Source organism: Sinocyclocheilus anshuiensis, unplaced genomic scaffold (assembly GCF_001515605.1).
Source record: "Sinocyclocheilus anshuiensis isolate Anshui unplaced genomic scaffold, SAMN03320099.WGS_v1.1 scaffold710, whole genome shotgun sequence".
Classification (NCBI taxonomy): domain Eukaryota; kingdom Metazoa; phylum Chordata; class Actinopteri; order Cypriniformes; family Cyprinidae; genus Sinocyclocheilus; species Sinocyclocheilus anshuiensis.
Genome location: NW_015544201.1, coordinates 246,530 through 255,712, shown reverse-complemented (window position 1 = coordinate 255,712; position 9,183 = coordinate 246,530). Strand labels below are relative to the sequence as shown.

At 37.3% G+C, this 9,183-nt stretch overlaps 1 protein-coding gene across 5 annotated transcripts in view; it reads right to left on the bottom strand.

Moving 5' to 3' along the window:
• Positions 1 to 8,898, bottom strand: part of LOC107696833 (transmembrane and coiled-coil domains protein 1-like) — a 21,946-nt gene extending 13,048 nt beyond the window's left edge. For 3 of the 5 annotated variants that reach the window (XM_016497332.1, XM_016497337.1, XM_016497339.1), the window contains exons 1-2: positions 8,823 to 8,898; positions 6,845 to 7,020 (exon numbers count right to left, since the gene is read on the bottom strand). The gene's annotated coding sequence lies outside the window, so the exon portion shown is untranslated. Of the gene's footprint in view, positions 1 to 1,931; positions 1,962 to 6,844; positions 7,021 to 7,529; positions 7,834 to 8,822 lie in introns of those variants that run through there. The other 2 variants (XM_016497333.1, XM_016497334.1) reach the window with 2 other exon arrangements.
• Between the last annotated feature and the right edge of the window lie 285 nt (positions 8,899 to 9,183).

Below are 9,183 nucleotides of genomic sequence, written 5' to 3'. Positions count from 1 at the left end.
GCTCACATTAAGCTATCGTATGGCTTCAGAAGTAACACAGAATAATTCGCACAATCGGGAAAAAAATAAAAATAATAAAATCTCGGATTTGGATCAGCTCTCTCTGACCGATACCCAATCCGAGAAAAATGGCACTATCGGAGCCGATACCCGATATGAATATTGGATCGGCGCATCCACATTACATTTTTGATAATATCATTAGATGACAGCACTACAGGAGTAAATAACTTTTTTTATTTTCTTGATCAAATTTGCCCCACTAATTTTGTAAACTGCCATGGACAAACAAACATGGCGAACGTTGCATAAAAACATTACAAAGTCTAAAATTAACCTTTATAAAACAAAGACAAAGCTTCAGGTGTGTTGAATTGAGATGTGTTGAGTCTGTTGGTGGAGCTCAGGCTTAAGATGGGCCTAAGAAAGAGAGAATAACAGCCAGCTGTAATCCTCTTTATTCAGCTTACTTCAGCACACATGAACCCTCTTACTCGCACTACCACAGCTCGCCATAATAACTTCAACAGTTACCGTCCAGTTCTTCATCAGCCTTTGTTTCATTTTCCATTTGGATTCCAATAAATTTCTCAATAGCGTGGAACAGTGTCCAGGCACTTTTTCAGCATCCTTGGTTCTGGAAGTGTTTTTCCTAGGGATGCACCGATATGAAAATTTTGGCCGATACCGATAATTCTCGGTCAAATTTTCTTATCGGGCTGATACCGATAACAGAAAAAATTAGCATTTATCGGCCGATACCGATATGGTGACCGATATATTGTGCATCCCTAGTTTTTCCCATAGGGATTTTTAAAAAGTCTTTGTTAAAGCGATATGGCTCAAGAATCAAACTGTCCAGCTACAAAGTGAATTGCAACATTAAAAACTTTGATTTGAAGCAAAAAAGTATTTGAAAATTGTACAAAAAGGAACAAAATTACAAAATAAACAACAAAAAGTGTATTTAGCTTTAAAGGGATAGTTCACCCAAAAATGAAAATTAGCCCATGATTTACTCACCCTCAGAGCATCCTAGGCTTGCTTTTTAAAAATGTATAAACTGTAATCTCCAGCTTCCGTCGCTGGAGATTAGTTTATACATTTTTAAAAATCGATATTTTTCTTACACTAACGCATTGTTTCACTTCAGAAGGCCTTTATTAACACCCCGGAGCCGTGTGGAGTAGTTTTATGATGGATGGATGCACATTTTTGGGCTTCAAAAACAGGGGCACCATTCACTGCCATTATACAGCTTGGAAGAGCCAGGACAATTTTAAATATAACTGCGATTGTGTTCGTCTGAAAGAGGAATGTCAGATACGCCTAGGATGCCCTGAGGGTGAGTAAATCATGGGCTAATTTTCATTTTTGGGTGAACTATCCCTTTAATGAGGAAAAGAACTACAATCTTCTGAAGCATCGCGAATGAAATATTCAAATGAAAAACGATGGCGACATATAAAACTATTGATTTAAAGTTGTTTTTAAGTTTCAAATATTTAAGTTGATTTCAAAATATGGATCTGTTTGTTTACACATTTATATATACATTTATAAAATAAGTTGAAATAATAAGAGATGACTGCTTCAACAAAAGCATATACCATCGATTAACAACCACCTCAAAGTAGGCCTGTCTTTAAAGGTTTATAAGTTATCGTTCAAAATCAATTCTCCTATGGAGAAAATTAATGGCATTTTTACTTCCAGAACCTGACTGTTGCACTCTATAAAGAGTACTAAGTCATGAACCAAACCAATTAGCTCCAAGATGAAATTACATGCATAAAAACTTTCTCAATGAAAATACATTTTGTATCCAAATTCTACTGTTGCACATTGTACCAGTGGTTTACAGCACTTCATGAATGTCAACCTCACCTCATCTCGAGTGTTCTGGGAAATATACAAATGATTTTTCTTACCCTTTGCAAACAGGTGGCACTGCCAAAAATCATCTTGCGAACATAAATCCATATCACACCAAGATCAACCATCCATGGTCAAACAGAAAACAAGAAACACGTTATCAATCCAGACTGCAAGCCATACACCTAGTTAAGCAGGAAACAAACCCACACCTAGTTTAGCAGTAAACAAACCCTGACCTTAATTCGTTCAGAAACAGTATCCTCCAGATGTGGGAGTGGTACGACAGCAAGGTGACACACGCAGTGAATGAACAGTCGTGTCTGTGAAGCTTTACCCGGAGAGGAGTGTCGATGTGTCTGTGTCCTACATGCATAATTAAACGGACGAGTGACAGAGTGACGCACATGCCTGGTGCAGCTATTCTATAATAACACAATCATATTCAACACAACAGCAGTTTAACAGACCCTGCACACACCCAAGAACACCCTGGGGTGCTGTCACACCAGTTCTATCAGCCCAAAAAAATGAGTGTAATGACGGTAACTTCAGAGACTTGTGCGAGCAACATTCTTGTCACCAGACTGTTCTAGTAGTTTAGAGTTGATATTTAACTCTCCTTCATCTCATAATGGCAGAAAAGGTCATAAGCCAATAGTGGCATATGTGACATGGGCCTGTGTGCATATTACATGCAACCAAATAATCCGTTAGTAATCGGATTGACGGCTCAATCGGACTGAAAAGCCTTCATGTAAACACCTTATTCAATCCGATTAAGCATGATCTGAATGAAATTTCGATCGGATTGAAAGGGGTGGTTTACTCCTTTTCTTACACGACTGAGAGTGCATGTAAACACTTGATCGGATTGAAAACCAAAACTTAGAGGACAACGCATGTCCAATGACGTAGAAATAATGACGTATGACTCGCAGAACGAGCAATTCTTCCTGTTGAATAAAGTTGTATAAATGAGTGTCCTTGTCATTATAAAACTCTCTTTTCACTCATCATCTGTCAAGTGGAGCAGGACAACCTCCAACTAGGGCTGTCACGATTATGAAATTTGACTGACGATTAATTGTCTAAAAATAGTCCCGGTTATCGCGATTAATTGTCTGTTTTAGGGCTTTGGCGATTATCACGATTAATTGTCTGTTTTTTATGGCTTTCATTATATAATTGTGATTAATTTAATGGTTCAGTAAATAATTATGATGTTATCTTTTAATCTTTTTGTAGTTATTATTTTGCAGTGTAAGATTACAGAGTATTCCAAATTCTAAGAATCGGCCAATACCGATCCAACACCAGCGCAATTTTTTTTCTACATGTGAGCACTGTGTGTTCAGGCGCTGCCGTTCTCAGCGCCATCAAAATAAAAGTCCAGCCACGAACGCATCGGTTGAAAACAGAAAAACTTATCGGCCGATGCCGATATTTGAAAAATACCAAGTATCGGCCGATATATCGGTCGACCCCTAATTTAAACATTAAATGTAAATGTACATTAAAATGTAAACATACAATTTAACACATTATACAATTTAAACATGTATATTCTGTTAACTATTTGTATTCTTACAAAATACATTCATGAAAATAAGATATAATAAGAGAATAAGAAAAAGAAAGGCTTCTAATAATCTTTCTGTGTGCAAAACTTTGTAATGTGAAATGCTTCAAACAGAGCGGCACAAAGCTCTTATGCACATCCAGGGTGCAGAATGGTGCACTTGAAGCAAGATAAGTCACAGTGCACTGCACTCCACGCGGTACAAACAAAGAGAAGAGAAATAAGAGAGCAATGAACTCCAGCAAGATGTCATTTTTTGTGAATCCCCAGACCTTCATCTACACAACAAGTATTGATTATAATGGGATATCATCTTGGAGAGAGAGTTTTACTGTGCTTACTGTCATAACTGAACGTGACATGCTGTTTGAATGCTGAGCGTAGAATGACTGACAGCTGCAGCAGAAGGAAGATCAATTTCTGTAAACTTAAATTTAACAATGTAAATACAATTCTGTCCCTCACATTAAGATATGGAATGGCTTCAGATGATATAGGTATAGGTATGAAACCCCCTTGTGCCGTATAAAAAGCACAATAATCAACCACGGTTAGATCAAATAATCGCGATTAGACGGTTATTTAATTATCGCGACAGTCCTACCTCCAACCAGTCCTTGTTATGGATTCTCATCCACAGATGACTGGGTTTGGGTGCGGAAGGGGCATTTTACTGCGTGATAAATATAAGCAGCATGGCAAGTAGATTGGTCTCTCTAAGCGAGATCCCAATTCGCCGGTCATCCGACGTGACGTCTCCGTTCCCTCCTTCAGGGAACGAGGGTTACCATACGTAACCGAGACGTTTATATGCTCATTCATTGTCACCAAATTATGACCAGAAATTGATAAATATTAAGTCTGCTGTTTAAAACAAATAAAGAAAGTGTAGGAGAATGGTTATTTGAAGCTTGTGACATTTAAACGTGCACAATGTGAGAAAGCTCTTAAACATGGTAAAGTTGGCCATGTAGTTTTTTTTCCCTTTATGTTGACAGTAGGGATGTCTGGAATGCGAATTTTACCAGGGGAACCCCGCCAAAACGCGCGTATTTTATCCTCAGAACGCAATTTTTAATGGGAGACCCCCTTGAAACGCGATTGGGCGGGTTTTGTTATGAAACGCATCAAACTAACAAAACACCCCGATCAAGTTCAAGCAGGTAAGTTTCAATTACATTTTTAAGCGTCTCATTTTTGCCGCGCGCAGCTTTGCGCTCGTGCTGACGCGGCGAGTATACTAAGCGCTGTTTCGTTATGCTTTCAGTTTGCCCTTTGATGTTTCTCATATGCAACAGAAATTGCAGGGCTTATGAGTTGACCAACGCGGTGGTCGCGCCAGTGCGACCGCACACAAAATTGAGTCGCACAGGCAGAAAAAATGGTCGCAGTCTGGAGCCCTGCATATTAAAGTTCATATGTGCAGCTCTGCTTTGTTTACAACGGAAACCAAGGAAACGCTGGCAGAGAGTGAATCTGCATCTCATTCAGCTCTGCTGAATGCAGATATTTTCATGCAGATATTTTCATGCAGATATTTTTTATGCATAGTTTCACAAAACTGAAGTCAAACCATTCTGTTTTTGCTTCAAATTTCGAAATTATACAATGTAATTTAGATTAAAAACTGCTCGTGTTGCATGTATGCAGCATCTTTGTTTGGATTGTGATTAAAATGCAGTGGTTGCCTCTAATTTTAAATGGAAAGAACACAGACAAAGCCTGTGTATGTTTATATAAAGAGATTTCTTTTATGTGTGTTACTCATTTATTTGATTTGGGGCTTGTTTTAAAATTTGTATTTAGTTTGTTATTTACATTTACATTATATTTAAATTTTGTTATTTAGCAAATGCTTTTATCCAAGGCGACTAACAAATGAGGACAATAGAAGCAATCAAAACCAACAAAAGAGCAATAATTTACAAGTGTTATATTAGTATATTATTATAGTGTTATATTTCAATTTCACAAAGAAACGTACAGTAGTTTGTCCAAGCAATGATAAAAGGACACATTTAATTTATAATTTGTCTTAAATCTCATTTTGTAAAAAAAAAAAAAAATCGTGAATCGAATCGAATCGTGAAATCAAAATCGTGAATCGTTACATCCCTAGTTGACAGAGAATAATATTTTTAAATTTATGCATTTAGCAAATGCTTTTATCCAAAGTGAATTGCATGGTATTTATTTTTATGTTTCCCATAAAATCCAATCCATGACCTTGCTGTTGCTAGTGCCATACTCTACCAGGCAGCTGATCTACAGGAACTCAGTTTGATATATGATTCGTTGGATTTGATTCAAAAGCAAATTTTGTAAATTCAGTTTGATTGTACAAGTAATTGGATTCAGTAAAGGAACTATTTTTTTTAACATGAGATTATCTTGAACACTGTAACACACTAATCATGGTCGGTTGCTAAAAAAAAAAAGAAAAACAGTGCAAGATGCAACACAATGACCAAAGACATTTACCTGCATGTGTATGGTTATAGCAGCAGTGCTTTTAATAGGGATAAATTTAAATACACATTTTCAAATTTTCTTTTTTAGGTTAACTATCCCTTTAAAAAAGTACTACTTGTCTTGTTGGAAAATTAGTTGACAATTGTGAACTAATACATGAAGAATTCAGCCTGCAGCCTTGTGCCTATAAGACAGACATTCAGCAGAATAGTACCTTTATTTGTGTGACATTGTGTAGATTCAAAATATTTCTGAAATATTTCTAGCTATAACATTATCACAGGGCCAATGAAAACCTAGAGGCCCTGCTGGATAAACATCCTTATTATTTCACCCTGTAACCTAATTTATCAAAATAACTATGTAAATATTTAAATACAATATGCAACTTTAAAAAATGGCAAATTCTATCATTTAAACTGATCATAGAGGCTTCATTAATTAAGTCATATTTCAAGATGGATGCAGCACATCTGCAGATTTGTAATAAGTCTATCTTGAAAACAATGAATTGTAACACCCCTTTGCCTTCAAAATCACTGTAATTTCTGTGGCTGAAATGGGTCAGCTTATTCTCTCCATCACTCTCTCTCCCAGTCCCGTTCTCATAGCTTCCCAAGGTCACATTACTTGTCTGTATGTGTGTGTGCCTTTGAGCAATAATACAATCCACTACAGTCAAGACATTCAGGACACTCAGGATATCCAACAACAATGGCATTATAATTCTCCATCCATCTATCTGCCAGTATGTTCAATATAAATTAATTTGCAAAACATTCGTTCCTGTTGATTACAGAACCGGCATTACTAACAAAATGCGCATGACAATCGCATTCGATTAATTGTGCAGCCCTAGTTACAAAGTCCTTCCTAAATCAAAAATGTATGTGATGAATGACAAACTCTCCATACCTTCAGTTCCAGTCATCCTGCTCAGTCTTCTTCTCAACACAGAAATATGATACTGTGGATAAATCTAACAGGAAATCCAGAACTGAAAATAGACAACAGCCCTCAATGCTGGGTAAGCTGTCCTCTTGACACTTCAGTCAGCTTGGCCCTCATAAATGTAGAATTATCATCACATGCTGAAAAGTATATAAAAAAGCATATAATTAATTAAACTAGTAATGTCAGACCTTTTCTCCAAACAAATGTGGAAGAAATACTTGTCCAGTAACAGTACATAATATCATGTATATCAACGCTACTGTGTTAAAAATGACAAAAACTCGATCAAAATATATGAAATTTATATTTAACTAATGGACCATTTTACAGCCAAACAACCACGTGTAAGAATTTCACGCAGAAAGCATATAGAAAACACGCAAATGCTAGTCTACATATTAAACATGACTGTTAACTACGGTTTTACAACCACCTCGATGGGTTGGTTTAGGCTACATGCGGCCCATCTGATGCTAAACATGCTCATAAAACAAAAACAAGATTAAAATGACATGTCAAAGCCGGCAAACACAAGACTGGCTAAGTGAATGAAGCTAACTCTCTCGCTGTACAATTACAACTCGAGCTGTCACTGAAAGATATTACGATGACATGTAAAACGGAGGGTTAAAACATGAATACAGACCCATTTCACTTTATGAGACAAACGGATGTGGCTGAAGGCTGAATTAATCCGATCATTTTCCAGGACGGTCCGTTGATGAGTTCGCTAGCTGAGTTAGCTGCCCGGCTAGCTAGTAAATGGGCAGTTTACGCCCAACCCAGGCTAATACTATTAGATGGTCGATGTAACGCTCCGCTGCACACGATCGCCAGCAAAGACTGATAAAACATCGGAAACATTGCGCTCAAACCGCTCGAGCGGAAGGAAGGACGACCAACCCTTCAAATGCCTGTCAAAGTCATACACAAACAGCCGACAGCATCAGCATCGGACCTTGTATCAGCAGCATACATGCACGATATTTACATGCGAGTGGGTGGCTTGCGATTCCGGTTGATTTGTGATTATACTATTTACAAATTATCTTTTAAATTATCCCCATTTTACTATCTCATTATTTTATTATCTTTTAAATGATCAAGCACCCCTTACGTGGAAGATAAACTATTTCTACAATAATTAATCATTCATTTTAATATAACTGGTAACAAATCTATTTTGTCATATTGATTTAATAGAGATACAAATAATTATATAATATCACGTGGATGATGGTTGATTCCTTTCAAATATTCCAGGATTGACAACTCTTTGGTTATACTTCTGTAGACATTTTGACTTTATTTTATGATTGTAATATTGTTAAATATTGTTTTTCCTTTGTTAAAACCTTTAAATTACGTATTTATCCATGTGAAAGATATGCTTTCATCTTACGAAAACAAAATCGACAAAGGTCTTGAATTTGTTTACTTCATTTTATTAGCAACATCTAGCATTCATAAGCAAAAACTCACTCAGTTATTCTCTAAGATGCATACGTTTCTTTTCAGTCTTCTAGAATAATAAACTTAAAGTGTTTGTAATGTACTACAGTGGTGAATTTCCAAACACCCCCATTAACACTGCTGTTATGTTTATACGAATGTCTGCTATAATGCAATATTATCTACTATTTATTTTATTTTATATTATACTTTTATGATACATAAAGTGCACATTCAGAATATTGGATGTGTGTGATTAGGAGCGGATCTGCTGCACCTGATCTCGCGGCGAGCAGAGCGCGCCTAGGCTGCTAAAGTCATCAGCAACACAGGCTACAACCGACTAGCTCGCTAACAGCTCAGCCAACAAACTGGCCGACTGTGCCCAGCCCCACATTCCGAACTACAATTTATCGGCGACGGCTTCGCGTCAACGCTGTATATGTATTGAAGGCGAAAGCGTGAGCGTTTTGTGGTTACAACTTACGTGAGAGCTGAGAGAGAATTGTGCTGATATCCGTTAATTTCTCCCGATGGAACACTCCCGCGGTGACGTCAGCGGTGCGCTCACAGCGCGTGAGGGAAGCACAAGCACTCTCACACTGCGCGTGGCACGATATGATCAGCGGCTCAAAAGCAGAACTTGGTCAGTGGTAATCAAAATGCTGCACTCACACTTTCGTAGTAGTTCACACAAATGTAAATCCTCCTGTTGTACCAAACCCATGCACTGTCTGTGTTACACACATGTTTGCCGGAATGTGCTCGATTGATGGCCTCAATCTAATCCTCAATCTCACCTCAATCAAAGCGAAAGATCATACGAGTTTGGAATGAATAGAATAGTA